This window comes from Giraffa tippelskirchi, chromosome 8 (genome assembly GCF_054371585.1).
Source record: "Giraffa tippelskirchi isolate mGirTip1 chromosome 8, T2T-mGirTip1v1.2.pri, whole genome shotgun sequence".
Taxonomy (NCBI): Eukaryota; Metazoa; Chordata; class Mammalia; order Artiodactyla; family Giraffidae; genus Giraffa; species Giraffa tippelskirchi.
In genome coordinates this window covers 93,641,014-93,656,096 of record NC_137282.1, presented here as the reverse complement: position 1 = coordinate 93,656,096, position 15,083 = coordinate 93,641,014, and the positions used below count along the sequence as shown (strand labels likewise).

General features: G+C 39.8%; 1 protein-coding gene and 1 long non-coding RNA gene across 12 annotated transcripts in view; one reads left to right on the top strand and one right to left on the bottom strand.

Moving 5' to 3' along the window:
* Positions 1–15,083, top strand: part of ARL15 (ARF like GTPase 15) — a 632,366-nt gene that overhangs the window by 450,448 nt on the left and 166,835 nt on the right. Inside the window, exon 5 of one of the 11 annotated variants that reach the window (XR_014061460.1) lies at positions 7,615–7,750. The exons of the other annotated variants lie outside the window; for them this stretch is intronic. The gene's annotated coding sequence lies outside the window, so the exon portion shown is untranslated. The remainder of the gene's footprint in view (positions 1–7,614; positions 7,751–15,083) is intronic. 11 annotated transcript variants of the gene reach the window in all.
* LOC145516542 (uncharacterized) lies at positions 2,144–6,440 on the bottom strand. The gene is made up of 2 exons (XR_014061465.1): positions 6,079–6,440; positions 2,144–5,936 (listed from the first exon to the last, which is right to left on the bottom strand). It is a non-coding gene; the product is annotated as an uncharacterized LOC145516542 (long non-coding RNA).

Here is a 15,083-nt window from a genome sequence, read left to right as displayed (position 1 = left end):
TACCTCCTTTGTCATAGATTAATTGACTTTGCTGTCACTTCAGTCGTGTCCGACTCTGTGTGAGCCCATAGACGGCAGCCCACCAGGCTCCCCCATCCCTGGGATTCTCCAGGCAAGAACACTGGAGTGGGTTGCCATTTCCTTCTCCAGTGCATGAAAGGAAACGTGAAAGTGAAGTAGCTCAGTTGTGTCCAACTCTTAGCGACCCTATGGACTGCAGCCTACCAGGCTCCTGCATCCATGGGATTTTCCAGGCGAGAGTACTGGAATGGGTTGCCATTGCCTTCTCCAACTGACTTTAGACGTGTGAATTTATTTCAAGGCTCTCTATTCTGTTTCATTGATCTGTGTGTCTGTTTTTGTGCTGGTAGTATGCTGTTTTGACTACTTAAGCTTTGTAGTATAGTCTGAAGTCTGAGAGGGTGATACCTCCAGCTTCTTTTTCTCAATATTACTATGGCAATTCCAGGCCTTTTGTGATTCCCTTTAATTTTAGAGCTATTTGTTCCAGTTCTGTGAAAAAAGTCATGGGCATTTTGATAGGGGTTGCATTAAATCTATCGATTGCTGTTAACAATATTAATCCTTCCCATCCAAGAGCACAGTATATCTTTCCAGTTCTTTGTATCATCTTTATTTTCCTACATCAGTGTTTTCTAATTTTCAGAGTATAGGTCTTTCACCTCCTTGGTTAAGTTTATTCCTAAGTGTTCTTACTCCTGTGATTTTAAACAGGATTTTTAAAAAATTTCTCTTTTGAATAATTCATTATTAGTCTGTAGAAAAGTGACACATGTCTGTATATTAATCTTATATCTTTCAACTTTACTGAATTCATTTATTGATTCTAATAGTTTTAGGGTGGATACTTTTGGGTTTTCTATATAAAATATCATAGCATCTGCAAATAGTGACAAGTCTACTTCTTCCTTTCCAGTTTGAATGCCGTGTCTTGTCTGATTGCTGTAGCTAGGACTTCTAATACTATGGATACTGAACCATTCCTAGATCTTTGGAATAAATTCAACTTGATCATAGTATGTGATCATTTTTACATATTGTTGGATTCATTTTGCTAATACGGAAAGTCCCCTACATATGAACCTTTAAGTTGTGAACTTTCAAAGATGCAGATGAGCATTCACATGTCCAGTTACGTAAGTAAAGTGAAAGTCCCTCAGTCGTGTCTGACTCTTTGCAATCCCATGGACTATACAATCCATAGAATTCTCCAGGCCAGAATACTGGAGTGGGTAGCCTTTCCCTTCTCCAGGGGATCTTCCCAACCCAGGGATCAAACCCAGGTCTCCCGCATTGAGGGCGGATTCTTTACCAGCTGAGCCACAAACACAAGAATACTGGAGTGGGTATCCTATCCATTCTCCAGTGGATCTTCCTGACCCAGGAATCACACCAGGGTCTCCTGCATTGCAGGCGGATTCTTTACCAACTGAGCTATCAGGGAAGTCATGTAAGGTGTGAGTCAAATTGTAGCTTGCCCTCTGTCTCCTATTGCTGACAATCTTTCAGCTCTAGCATCTCCCGCCTCTCCTCCCTCCTCTAGTCAGTAACTCTTCTTGCCTGTTCACTTGATGCCAGCCCTTGCATGCCAGTTATTGTACTATTGTACTTTTCAAAGTACTGTAATGTAAGATTAAAAATGTTTTCTTTATTTTTGTGTTGTTTTTTATGTATTATACATATGAAAAGTGTTATAAACCTATTATAGTACAGTACTATGTAGCTGATTGTGTTAGTTGGGTACCTACACTAATTTTGTCAGACTTAAGACATTGGACTTAAGAACACACTCTCCAGACAGAACTCATATAAAGAACTTACTGTATCTTGGAGATTTTTGCATCTATATTCATCAAAGATACTGGCCTATTAATTTTCTTTCTTTGTAATGTCTCTCTGTTTTTGGTATTAGAGTAATCATGGCCTCATAGAATGAATTTGTGAGTGTTCCATCCTCCTCAATTTTTTTGAAACAGTTTGAGGATACATGTTAATTCTTCCTTATATTTCTAGACCCAGGTGCCTCTGCATACCAAGATGGACTCTTTTCTCCAGTCTTGGCCACCCCAGATTCAGTGCCATGCTGTGACATGGAGTAATCGGGGCCAGAGTTGACTCAGCTCATGCTGGAGCTTACAGCCCACAGGGGAGCCATGGCAAAGCCAGCATCCTAGAGCAGACCTCTCTCTCTCCACCCTGCCCCAGGGCAAGCCAGAGTGTGTTTCTCAGGAGCAGAGTTCAGGCTTCCCACAGTCTTTCCGTTGGTCTCAGTAGTCTTCCAAAAAACCAGGTGGACTGGGGCACCCAACATGGTTCACTCCCCAAGGCGACTGTCCACCCTCATAATCTCTTTTTTCTGAGTTTCCTCCCAGAAGCACAGATCACAACCTGATTGCTTTCCTTTCCTTCCTACTCAGTCACCTGAGTATCTTTCTTATAGCCTTAGTTGTAGAGTCCTTCTGCCAGTTTCTGGTTAGTTTTCAGTGAGAACTGTTCCAGATATCGATATATTTTTGATGTGTTCATGGGAGGAGATGAACTCTATAACCTCTTACTGCACCACCATCTAGATCCAAACCCTCAATGATTATTATTTTTTAAGGATATTGTATTTAATAATGAGGAATCCAGTTTTAACTGTAATTTGCTTTCACAAATAAGACTGTTTCCGTAGGAGACTGCAGGGGTGTGGGTATGTGTGAGTATGGATTTGAGTATTTTAATTTTATTTATTTATACTGTACTTTCTTTCACAAGAGGATTTGAGGTGATAGACTCTAATATTGATTCTGACAGTGGATATGATTTTATGCAACACTCTTTACTCAGACTGAAATGGGTGTTAATAACTTCCCCTCTGAGAAGGCTTTTGATTCAGACAGAATAAAATGTGTGATTTGAAATATACAGTTAGAAGCTCTCTTATCCAGACTGATCTGAACTGATAATCAAGAACTGGTTAAAGTATCTTGTCATTAAAAAAATAAAGTATATACCCTAAATAATTTAAGTTAAAACATACAAATGGTACTGACCTTTTGATTTGGTCCAAGGTCTTTTCTCTGAGTATGTGGCCACTAGTCAGAGTTCTGTATTACATTTCCTGCATAAAACACAGTCCTTACTTATGATTTTCAGCTCCTGTTTCCTTAAAGTGGAACCATAGTTAAAGACACTTGAGGAACCATCTTCCCCATTCCCTCCCATTCCTTTAGAGTTATCTTACCTGAATCTAATTCCACAGCAGTTTGTTTTTAGTGACTGTTTTTTCTTGGTTTCTTTGAACCCATCCCATTTGGTTTTCTGTAGAAATAGAAATTCCCCTTTCAAGTTCACATTTCACTTAGTGTCACATTTAACAAGATTGCTTAATGATAATAACAAGTCTGATTGCCTTAGTGCAGAGTTATGAATAACTCAGGAGCAGAAATGAGCAGATGTGCCAGAGAGCAGTCTGCCCCAGTCATGAGCATCAGCTGCCCCAGTCTTGAGCATCAAGGGTGTAGTGTCGTCGTTCCAGTGTTGTATCCACCAGGCATGGATGTTGACTGTGTAGACAGCTTTAATCCTTGTCTTGTATTAGGGTGATGAAGAGTCAGCTAATCCTACATAATTAAGTGGAGGTTAATTGAGAGAATTTTGATCATAACTGTATGAAATTTTGTTTTGAAACCAGCTAAATACTTGTCTTCCTTTGTGACTGCTTGATTTTTAACTCGTATTACACCATCAGTCCCTCTTTTGGATCAGTTATATGGCAAATGTTATTATTTCTGTCCTGCTTTCTTTTTCTTCATGGCACTTATTTTTCACTTGACTTTATTTACTTACATATTCACTTAGTATCTGTCAGTTTCTTCCACTGCTGAGTAAACTCCATGAGGCCTGGGACTTGAACTGTGGACCTTTGTATCCCCAGAGCTCAAAACCGTGAATATGGAGAGTGAGAGAAATGTGACTGCTTCTTTCCAGCGCTTGTTTCAGGCCAGTTTGATGTTCTCACTGGTCCCCTACCAAGATCAAGTGATTTCTACTTTGAAGAAGAAAGGACAGAGAGTCCGTCCCATGGACCTTTGGTGCTCCTCCGTGGGGAGCTTTCCAGGCCAGTTGCTAAATCTCCTGATTCCAGGGAAGGAGCCTGATGGTTCATGTTGATAAACCAAGAACTGAATCATTAACAGGGCTTTCTTCTTTGATTTTTGCCTTTAAAAGGTCAGTTCAGAGTGGAGTTTTTCTGCCTCAGCATTACTGATGTCTGGGGTGGATAGCTCTTTGTTGGGGGGAGGGGGAAGCTGTCCCATGTATGTTAGGATGTTTGGCAGTATCCCTGACTATTACCTACTAGATGCCTGTAGCGAGTACCCCCTTCACCCGCTCCCCAACCACCCTCGGCCAAGTTGTGACAATCAAAAATACCTCCTGACATTGCCTAATTTCCCTGGGTTGGGGGAGTGGATAGGCAAGAAAATAGTTGCCTTGCCTCTTCTCCCCAGTTGAGAGCTAATGGTTTGGACTAGTCCTGGGATGACAACTAGGACCCAAGGCCACACTAACAATACTGTGGTAAATCCAGTCAATGGCTTTTTGAACCTTCATTTCTGGTGTTCTCTTTATGTCTGATTGTAATGTTCTCCAGACTTGTATTTCACAGGCTTTATTCCGAGTTCAGCTAGTCCTGTGTGGGTTTTTTTGGCTAAAATTCCTCAGGACAGATTACCACTTAGCTTTTCTTTCCCCAGGCTGCCTGTAAGCCTCTTTCCAAGCTCATATTTCTCAGTTGCCAGGATCTTAGGCTCCTGACTATATTGCCAGCAGGAAAAGAAATTCTCTCCCTGTGAGTAACAACATGGCAGTTTGTTACAAGGCCATTTGTTACCTGTTCCCCTTGCTCAGATGTGTGATTGAGGCAGCTGTCAGCTTTTTCTGCCCTTCTCCCCCATCTCTCCACGCCTTCCTGTTTTTTCTTTTCCTCCCAGTGTTTCCATGGTGGCTCCTTGCTGGAGCCAGAGGACAAGCTGCTGACAGGAATATCCTTTGACTATCTCTGCATCTGGACAGGGCCACTGGCACCCTCCATTGGCGGCTGAGCAATGCATGGCTTGCCATATTTGTCTGTCTCCTGTTTAAGGCCCAAGAATTTGAATCTGCTCCAACATCTAAATGTTGTTGTTGTTAGGACAGCATGCTGCCATAGTACCACAAGTCCAATATTAAACATGTTTATTTGGGTTCCATATATTAATATTTTGATTTGTTGCTTCTGCTGTTGCTTTCTTACACCTCACAACTGTGACACTGAGGTAAGGGACACATTAAGTCCATTATAAAAACCAAGTAAACCAGAATATATAAACTATATTTTAAAGATTTCTGTGTCTTAACCATTGCATAAATATATTTTTTCCTGATATTTTGTTGAGTCAAAGAATCTTTTGAGTTGTCAACTGATAGTGGTTTATTGAAGCACATTAGGGTACCAATATTGAATAAGCAAGAAGTTGCACCTTGAAAAATCAAAGCATGTCCTCCTGCTTGTCTGATCAGATAGCCATTGATCAAGGTGTATTTATGTCATGGAGACTTATATAACAGGAAAAACTGAGTATGAGGCATGGCCAGAAACCAATTAAAAAATATACAAGAGTGTTATTCAGAAACATTTGAAGTGTGAAATAGTATAATAACTGTCATTCATGTGTCAGGTAACATCAAGTTACTGCGAATGTTTTAGTAAAGTAAGTCTTTAGGGGATGAAATTTGATGTGCACTCTGAGGCACATGTTAGATTTGAAATATACCAGGCTCAGGGTCTTCTTTCTCTCATGCCATTTTGTAAAATCACAGGCTATGGTGGAAAAGCATGCAGTTCTGTAGCTGCTGCAGCTGCTGCTAAGTCGCATCAGTCATGTCCGACTCTGTGCGACCCCATAGACGGCAGCCCACCAGGCTCCTCCGTCCCTGGGATTCTCCAGGCAAGAATACTGGAGTAGGTTGTCATTTCCTCCTCCAGTGCATGAAAGTGAAAAGTGAAAGTGAAGTCGCTCAGTCGTGTCTGACTCTTCGCGACCCCATGGGCTGCAGCCTACCAGGCTCCTCCGTCCATGGGGTTTCCGTAGCACAAAAGCATAAATTCTCAGATTGGAAGGTCCTCCAAGCACATCTACCAGTCCCCGTCTAAGTATTTAGCTAGGCAGAGGAGGAATAATCTAATTGAATTGATCCATTTCAATTACTGAGGCAGACACAATTGTTGGTAATGGATGAGGTTTGTTTCTTTTTCCAGTACCTCTTAACTTCATGAACTATGGAATTCATATCTTCAACATGCACTTTACAGTAGCAGGGTATCTATCCCCCCATCCCACCCACTCAGCCATTTCAATATACACAGTTAATGAGTATTAAGTTAAAAAAAAAAATAACCTTAAAAGAATCGATTTCATGGAGAATGCATCTAGTTAAGCAAGCCATTTAAACAACATTTTACTCGTGTGTAGCAGACCATTTTATAAGTTACTGATAGCTTTACAAGCCTGTGTTTCAGACAAGCTAATTGGCTGTCTCTGAAGTGTTTGGGGCTTTCACTCATTAACTCTCCTTCCTGTCTAGTACATACTTGACTAGCTCTCATTCATATAGGTAAGACTAAACAACCATATTCTCTTGCCAGGAGAAAGTTTTTCATAGATAGATTTTTTCCTACTTATAATATTTACTTTCTTGAAATAAAGATAAATCATAACATGAGTATTCTCCCAAACATAGAGGATGCAGAAGCAAGTGTAACACCCTAGAAGTGCTTGGTATCCAAAATGAACGCTGTTTTGAAAGAGTGGAATAAAGGAAGGAGAGAAGAGAAAAAAGAAAATGGTGAGCTGTTGGAAACTGGCTGCCTTTTCAATTAATGGCTATGTTATAGATGTTATTGAAAAGTCCGATGCCTGCACCTGCATGCAAAGACAAGTGTACTGATGCTTCTCTTTTTGCATACGTCAATGCTTTCCATTCTCTGAGATAAAAATTAGTTGCTTTATTTGGACATAGATTAAAGGAATAGCTCAAAACGTAAGTGTCCTGTGGGTCTTGCGATTTCTGGACTGGGTTCTGTTTTCCATGATAGGCTGTTTACTTTTCTGTTTGCAAAACAATTCACTACAGCCGCCTGCAGGTATTTGTATATAATAGAGTTTAAATCACTTAGGCCTGCAGTTTTTAAACTGTTCATGAAATCCCACCTTCTAAACCTTAGCCTAATTAATTGTGAAGAGTGGTAACTTCTCTCCGATATTCAGTCTCTCTCCTTTATTAACATTTTAATATGGCATGAAATATACTACATATGGAGAAGGCAGTGGCACCTCACTCCAGTACTCTTGCCTGGAGAATCCCATGGACGGAGGAGCCTGGTAGGCTACAGTCCATGGGGTCGCAGAGTCAGACACGACTGAGCGACTTCGCTTCACTTCACTTCATACTACATATTATGTTGCCCTTATCATTATAGTTACATTGTACTGAATACATTTATGTCTGACATTGTACTGGGTACATTAGAGGATACAAAATAATTTTGTCATTGTCTGTACCCTCAAGGAACTGATGCATACATATGAAAAAAAATGGAGAATAATTATCTAAAATCTGTGTGATCTTAGTAAAACTAGAGGATCCTAGTGAATCTGGGTGAAAATGAAATTCACATTAAACTTGTGGAGCTCCTTTATCCGCAGTGAGTCTGAGTATCTTAACCTATTAATTTATATAATAATTATTGATAATGTCTGTTTTAAAGAGAAAGTAATGGTTCATATAACTGAATTCATAATTGCCAAAAAGCAGAAGAAACTCAAATGTCCATCAGCTGGTGAACCTGGATAAACAATATACAGCATATCCATATAATATAACATTCAGCTGTAAAAAGGGATGAAGTACTGATACATGCTGTACATGGTGAACCTTGAAAGCATTATGCTAAGTGAAAAAAAGCAGGTACAATTTAATTTAAAATATGTAAGTGATCAGAATTGGCCTCCTATGTAAAGACGTATGAGAATTTAAACTTGTAAATAGAATATTCCAGAACTTGAGAGTCATTGAATATATAAATTTAATGGAAGACATTTTTAAGAATTCTTATTGGAAAAAAATCTTAACTATTTCAGGATATTTGATTCTTAGACAGTCTAAGTGCTTAAAGAGAAAACTGAATATATTACATTTATAAATGAAGTTTTGAAATGGACCTAAACAGTAATTCAGGCTTCTTGAACGTATTTGTTAAAACTTAACAAATGTATAGATAGAGTATTAAGATTTTTAAGTTGATTATAATAGCTTCAACAAAAACTACATTTCAGATATAAATTTAATAAATTGTATAGTCTCTTTTAAAACTGCCAAGTAACAATAACTGGTATTTCTGTGCACTAAAAACCATCCTAAGGACACCAAAATCCTTCAAACTGACAGGTTACCCCACACCCTGGAGATCCTGTGGCCTTTAGGAAGTTTCCACATGAAAGAAACCCAGACTGAACACAGAGAGGAAAGTAGTAGTGCTTTGCTGAGAGATGACCCTTCTGTCTGCTAGAACACAATTGAAAACATCTGAAATTATAAGTGGATCTTGGCCAGGTTATAAAAGCCAACTTCACTGTCCCCCTAAAGTGTGAGGCACAGTGGAGAGGAGGAGGGCTAGCAAGCCAGGTCACACTGAGGCCCTGGCGAAGCGCTCCTCGAGCCTCTGCTGGACAGAGCAGGAAGCTGCAGGAGGCTGTAGCCAGGGCTTGGCAATTTTTTTTCTCTAAAGGGCCAGATAGTAACTCTTCTAGGCTGTGCAGGACACACTGTCTCTGTGGAAATGACTCACCTTTGCCACTGTAGCATGAAAGCAGCCATAAATAACTGAATAAGCATGACTGTGTTCCAATAAAACTTTATTTATGGGGAATTCATAGTGCCTAAGTGCTGAGGAGGCAACCAATGGTGGCTACTGTGACTAAGGTCACTTTGAAAAGTTTCTTCTATAACATTAAGGCTTCCCCTTAAGATGACAGGAGGACATCTCCTGCATCTTCAGAGGTGATCCTCTCCACCTGTGGATGGAGGCATCTGGGGTGGGAAGCGGGAGCTGGAGCAAGGCCTGTGTGCAGGAATCACCCCAGGCTGCAGCGGGCCGGGTAGGATAACTGGAGTAGAGAAGGGTACAGATGGAGAGACCGGGTATATTTCACTGCTCCCTGAAAACAGGAAGCACTCCTATCTAAATCTATGCCTTTTACAGTGATGATCTGCTAGGAAGCTTTGGGGCTAAGTGAATAATCACCTCCACCCCCAGGTATATCAAAAAAGAGAAAATAGATGTAATTTGCTCTGTAATTCCAGGTTAAACAATTAAACAAAAATAGGAATGTTTTTCAGGTCCTAAATCTCACTACCAAAGCAAATGGGATAATTTTATTTGACTCTTCTGGGGAAGGCTAAATCCTCCTATGCAGTGAAATACCAGATCTCTATATAATTACTATCACAACATATAGCATTCTGTACACGTAGAGGTTACTGCCTGGGCAAGAAGACTTCTAATAAGGGTGAGGCTCAATCACAGGTCATAACCTGCAGTCATTTGTCTGGTTTTTAATTATTCCAAGGTCAGACATGCTGCACTTTGCTTAAGAAACAAGCCATATTATCAGAACTACACTTTTTTTTTATACCCAGTGTTCTTGAAACCAATTGTCCATTATAAACATAAACCCCAAAGTAATATTTTAATATTGGTTGGTATCAAGTTGTCATTTTCTAGTCTCTGTTAATACTCAGTAAAAAGAAATAATATCTATTCTATGTAGTAATATCTTTGGGACCGTGGCAAATTGGTTTTACTTGTATTACTTATTTCTACCTTTAATGACACATTTAGTGCCTTTCTAAGAATCCTGCAAGCAGTACAATGAAAAGGAGAACAGCTGGTGCTGCTCTCTCTAGACTAACCTTTCTTTGAAGCAGCTGCCAAGAATGCACTCCAAAGAATCTTAATGATGCCCAGCCACTTCATCTCCAGACCCCGTCCTGGAGCCATGGCGTGGGCAAAGTTCTCTCTGACTTTGTTGAAGGTTACCAAGTGAAGCCTGTTCCATGAACTTCTGCAGTAAAAAAAGCTAAGCTGGAGAACCCCTTTGCAGACATTCATACAAGATGCATGTACTTAGTGATGTGCCAGTAAGAGTTTAACAACCAATTCTCTAGAAAGAAAAAGTCCTAGTTTGTTACACTTGCAGATTTCCTTGGTGTAAATAGTACAAACCTGGCCAATTTCTTGACCTGTATGATTTGACATCCTTGTGTCTGGAGTTGGAAAGAGAAAGCACAGAGTCAGTATTTAAATACAAAGGTTCTTCCCCAGTGTGACATGTGAATACAGTAGGTGCCTCTGCTCTAGTGACTACAGTAAGGAGCTAGATTGTAGCCAAGGCAAGTCCCACTCCCTTTTTAACAGTGATGGACAATGTCCTACAAATTTTATAATACATTCAGGCTCTCTTTGCATCCTTTCTTAATTGGAGCCCTGGGGTAAATTTATCATCCAGACAGAACTTTTTTTTTTAATTGCAGAGTGTGTGTGTGTGTGCGTGCGTCTGTGTGTGTTAGTTGCTCAGTTTTGTCCGACTTTTTGCAGTCCCACAGACTGTAGCCTGCCAAGCTCCTCTGTCCCTGAAATTCTCCAGGCAAGAATACTGGAGTGGGGTGCCATTCCCTTCTCCAGGGAATCGTCCCAACCCAGGGACTGAACCCAGGTCTCCCGCATTGCAGACAGCTTCTTTAATATCTGAGCTACCAGGAAAGTAGCTGAAGTAATTGAAGTATAGTTGATTTATAATGTTATGTTAGTTTCAGGTGTATGGCAAAGTGATATATATACACGTATATATTTAATGTGTGCATTAAATATATACCTTTAATATGTACACATATATATTCTTTTTCATATTCTTTTCTATTGTAAGTTATTACAAAATAACAAATGTAGTTCTCTGTACTACATACTAGGTCCTTGTTTATTTTATATATAGTAGTATGTATCTATTAATCCCAAACTTTTAATTTATCCCTTACCCCCAGATCATACTTTTATCAAAGAGTTAAGAATCAATATGAACCTGTCTCAAAAAAACATTATTCATGCAGTTCTTTTTATAGACCATGCAGTGGACACATTGCTGTGACAAAGAAACCATATTGAATCCACTGAGTTCAGGACAATTAACTGAGTTGTGTTCTCTTGCATCATCCTCCAGCTTTCCCTTCTACCCAGCAAATCCACTAATTGCAGTTTTTCCCAGCTTTCTGAATTTTGTTGACAATCCTCACCCTGTAGTCTCTACTGTCTGTCTTATCTGTTGACCTGTCACTATCGGTTGGAAGGAGCTGAAGTTGTCAACCTAGACTCCATTGAGTCCTGATTCCTTGACAAAAGATGAAGAAAGAAGGTGCCTTTATTCCTAAAGTTTTTTTTTAACAATCTTCTACCAAGATTCTTCTTACTCAAATTGATTTACATGATTTCATAATTATTCTAAATAGTCATATCCCTCTTTACTTGAATCAGTTGCTTTTCTTAGTTTCAGTTGAAATAGAATCATAGTGCTCTGAGTGAAAAAGCCTTTAGTAAACTGTACAGTACTAAACTGTACATGGCCACTAAAAAGCCAGGAATGAGCCGGGGACTTGTAATCTTAAAACACAAATGATGAGGACCATTCCCTTGTCAGGCTGTTGTTTCTGTTTTGTTTTTGTTTTACAATATTCTCTTGAATCAGTGGACCCTGTATGTTAGCAAGGGGAGCTCTGGCACAGGTAGCTCATTAGAGCACACTCTCCAGGCTCGTTCAAGAAATAGGGGTTGAATGACTGAAGCTATGAGAAGCCAGCTTTCAGGATGCAGATTTCCAAACCTCCTTATTCAGCTCCTCACCCTACCACATCCACCCCCAAGCGTTAAGAGAGGTCCACTGTAATCAGCTAGTTTCCTGCAGAGAGAACATGTGTATTGTGTGTAGATGGGGATCTGGGGAAGCAGCAGGGTAGAAAATATCCAGCTTCTATCTCTAGTGGTGAAAGTATGGAAAAATAAGCTAATAGCTCCAGACAGGGGCAAGAGATACCTGCAGGAGCAGGACTACAGGTGATACTCTGGACATGCGAGGGGGAAGTGTTCTTTTAGCTATAGCAGGGACTGGTTGGTACTAATGTCATTGCCTTCACTAGGAGTAGGGGTGGCATATTCTAAGGTACACAACACAGTCCCACATATCCTAAAAAGTTGTCACACCTTGACAGACATGAATGTGGGTCAAAGTACTGTTTATAAATATCTGAGCTTACAAAGCAACTCCATGTAACATGAGAACAGTAACCCCTTGCATGTAGACCCTGCTCCCCAAAAGTGTTTAAAGGAAAATGAGGCCAACTCTGACCATGCACTACTTACATGGTGTAGTAACAAAAACAGAAGAAAAACAAGCAGCTTATCATTATAAATAAGATTTGCAGGTTTTTAAAAAGGAAAGACCTATCTTTACAGTTCAGAAACTATTTACATGACTTCCAGAAATTTGGTCACAACAGGTTTGCAGGAATTAAAAATAAAAAATTTTTAAAATACTTATTTGGCTGTACCAGGTCTTAGTTGCAGCACGTGGAAACTTTGTTGTGGCAAATGGGATCCTCAGTTGTGGCATGTCAACTCTTAGTTGCAGTGTGTGGGATCTAGTTTCTGACCAGGAATTGAACCCAGGCCCCTTGCATTGAAAGTACAGAGCCTTAGCCACTGGGCCACAAGGGAAGTCCCCAAAATAAAATTTTTGAACAAGTTTTTTGAAGTAAGGGCAAGATAGAGAAAACAGTGAATATCATTATAACCTAATTAGAGGTTCGTTACATATGAAAAAATTATTTTGTTACTTCTCCACTCAAGGAAACATGAAAGACATCTCCCACCCACCTAGGGGGTCTCCTGTGCTATGTAATGTCTCACAGGTTTAACAGCTGCTACAATTAGCAGCAACGAGATGGTACCGATTTGTCTCTGTTATATCAGGACTTTACAGTAAATGCGATGTGTGGATAATGGAATGCAGTAATGCAAATCACCCCACAGTTTCGTGAGGAAAGAACGGGCCCTGATGACATAGCTAAAATAGGTTGGCAACTTATGATGGCTTTGTTTTCCTATCTCTAGGGTAGATTCATGGCCACTGAGAAATGCCCACTCTCTGTGGCCATCCCCAAAATAGCTCAGTGACCACAGGTTGCCAGGCAGCTGTATTCTGATGTCATTGCCCCAAGTGCCATCGCCAGAAGCCAATATGAAACAACCACCAGCTCCTAATTCCAACAGTTTCCAGTTAGCCATGACATTTACGCAGCTGATAAAGTAGTCAAAAAGAGTTGGGTTCATTTCTCTTGAGTCATTTTTAAAATGTTTATTTTGATAAGAAAATAACCTTTAAAAAATGATGTTCATCGTAAAAAACAGATCCCTGCATCATAGGCAGTTTTTTTAACCTTAAATATAATATGTAAGCATATGATTTATGTTGATTAAACTTAAACACCTTTCTTTAAAATCATACTCTGGCAAGTAGAAGGACAGAAAAAGTGATTGTGGACAAGTCGAGTGTGTGAGTAGGTAATTTTTATTGTAGTATTGTGGGGGGTGTGTGGTAAAATGTGCTCTTCAGATTAATATAGGAAAACAAAATAAAAAGTTTTATCCTGAAGAAAAAGTTCAAGACAGAGCATTGTCTTCATCTTCCCCTCTTTGTATTGTACTCTTTGTTTTTAGGAACAAAAAACTCTGGGTAGTGAAAAGCTATGTTCCCATAGCAAACACAGTCACTTACTGTACTTGAATACCATTGGAATGACAAACTTGTTTTTTAAATATTATAAATGTAGAGTGATGTGGAGTCATTTGGATACCAGTAAAGTGAATATGGGAGAATTACATACCCACTTAGGTTACAGATCTGAATAATTGATGCTTTTGAACTGTGGTTTTGAAGAAGACTCTTGAGAGTCCCTGGACTGCAAGGAGATCCAACCAGTCCATCCTAAAGGAAATCAGTCCTGAATGTTCATTGGAAGGACTGATGCTGAAGCTGAAACTCCAATACTTGGGCCACCTGATGCGAAGAACTGACTCATTTGAAAAGACCCTGATGCTGGGAAAGATTGAAGGCAGGAGGAGAGGGAGACAACAGAGGATGAGATGGTTGGATGGTGTCAGCAACTCAATGGACATGAGTTTGAGTAAACTCCGGGAGTTGGTGATGGACAGGGAGGCCTGGCGTGCTGCAGTCCTTGGGGTCGCAAAGAGTTGGACACTACTGAGCGACTGAACTGAACTGAACTGAAAGTGAATATGGGAGAATTAGATACCCACTTTGGTTACAGATCTGAAAATCTCAAGTTACCTGCCATATTTGTCAGCTTAACACCAGTAGGCTCCTTCATCTGGTGACCACCCTGTAATCAAAGCTTCCATTTCCTTCTCATAGTTAATAGTCAGCAGGAACAACTTCTGAAACATAACTACCTTTGGACATCTTTATTATCTTCCAAGTGTGTCTGCATCATAGACTATATTTTCAGTTGCCTAGTAGCTAAAATCCTTACTGTGCTTTTGTATCTGATCCATATTGCCAAATATCACAAGTTACAATATCTTGTAATTATCCACATCTATTCCTAACATTGTTTTTAAATTACCTGTTCATACGCTACTAGGATGAATTCTGTGAATTTTTAAATGAACCATTTGGCGGAAGTAGTGTTAGTAATATGCACTTACTGTGTTAGCCTTTAATATGACTGGATTTCTTGCCACTAGTCCTCTTCCCGGTTATTAGCTATGTTTAAAATGCTGTTCTTTTACATTTGAAGTTATACAATGTGATAAGGGTACAACTTCCTTCCTGTACCAGATTTGCATCCAACACACTGTCCTCTCTTGATGAGAGGCATCATTGATCAAATAGCACATTGCATCATAAGCA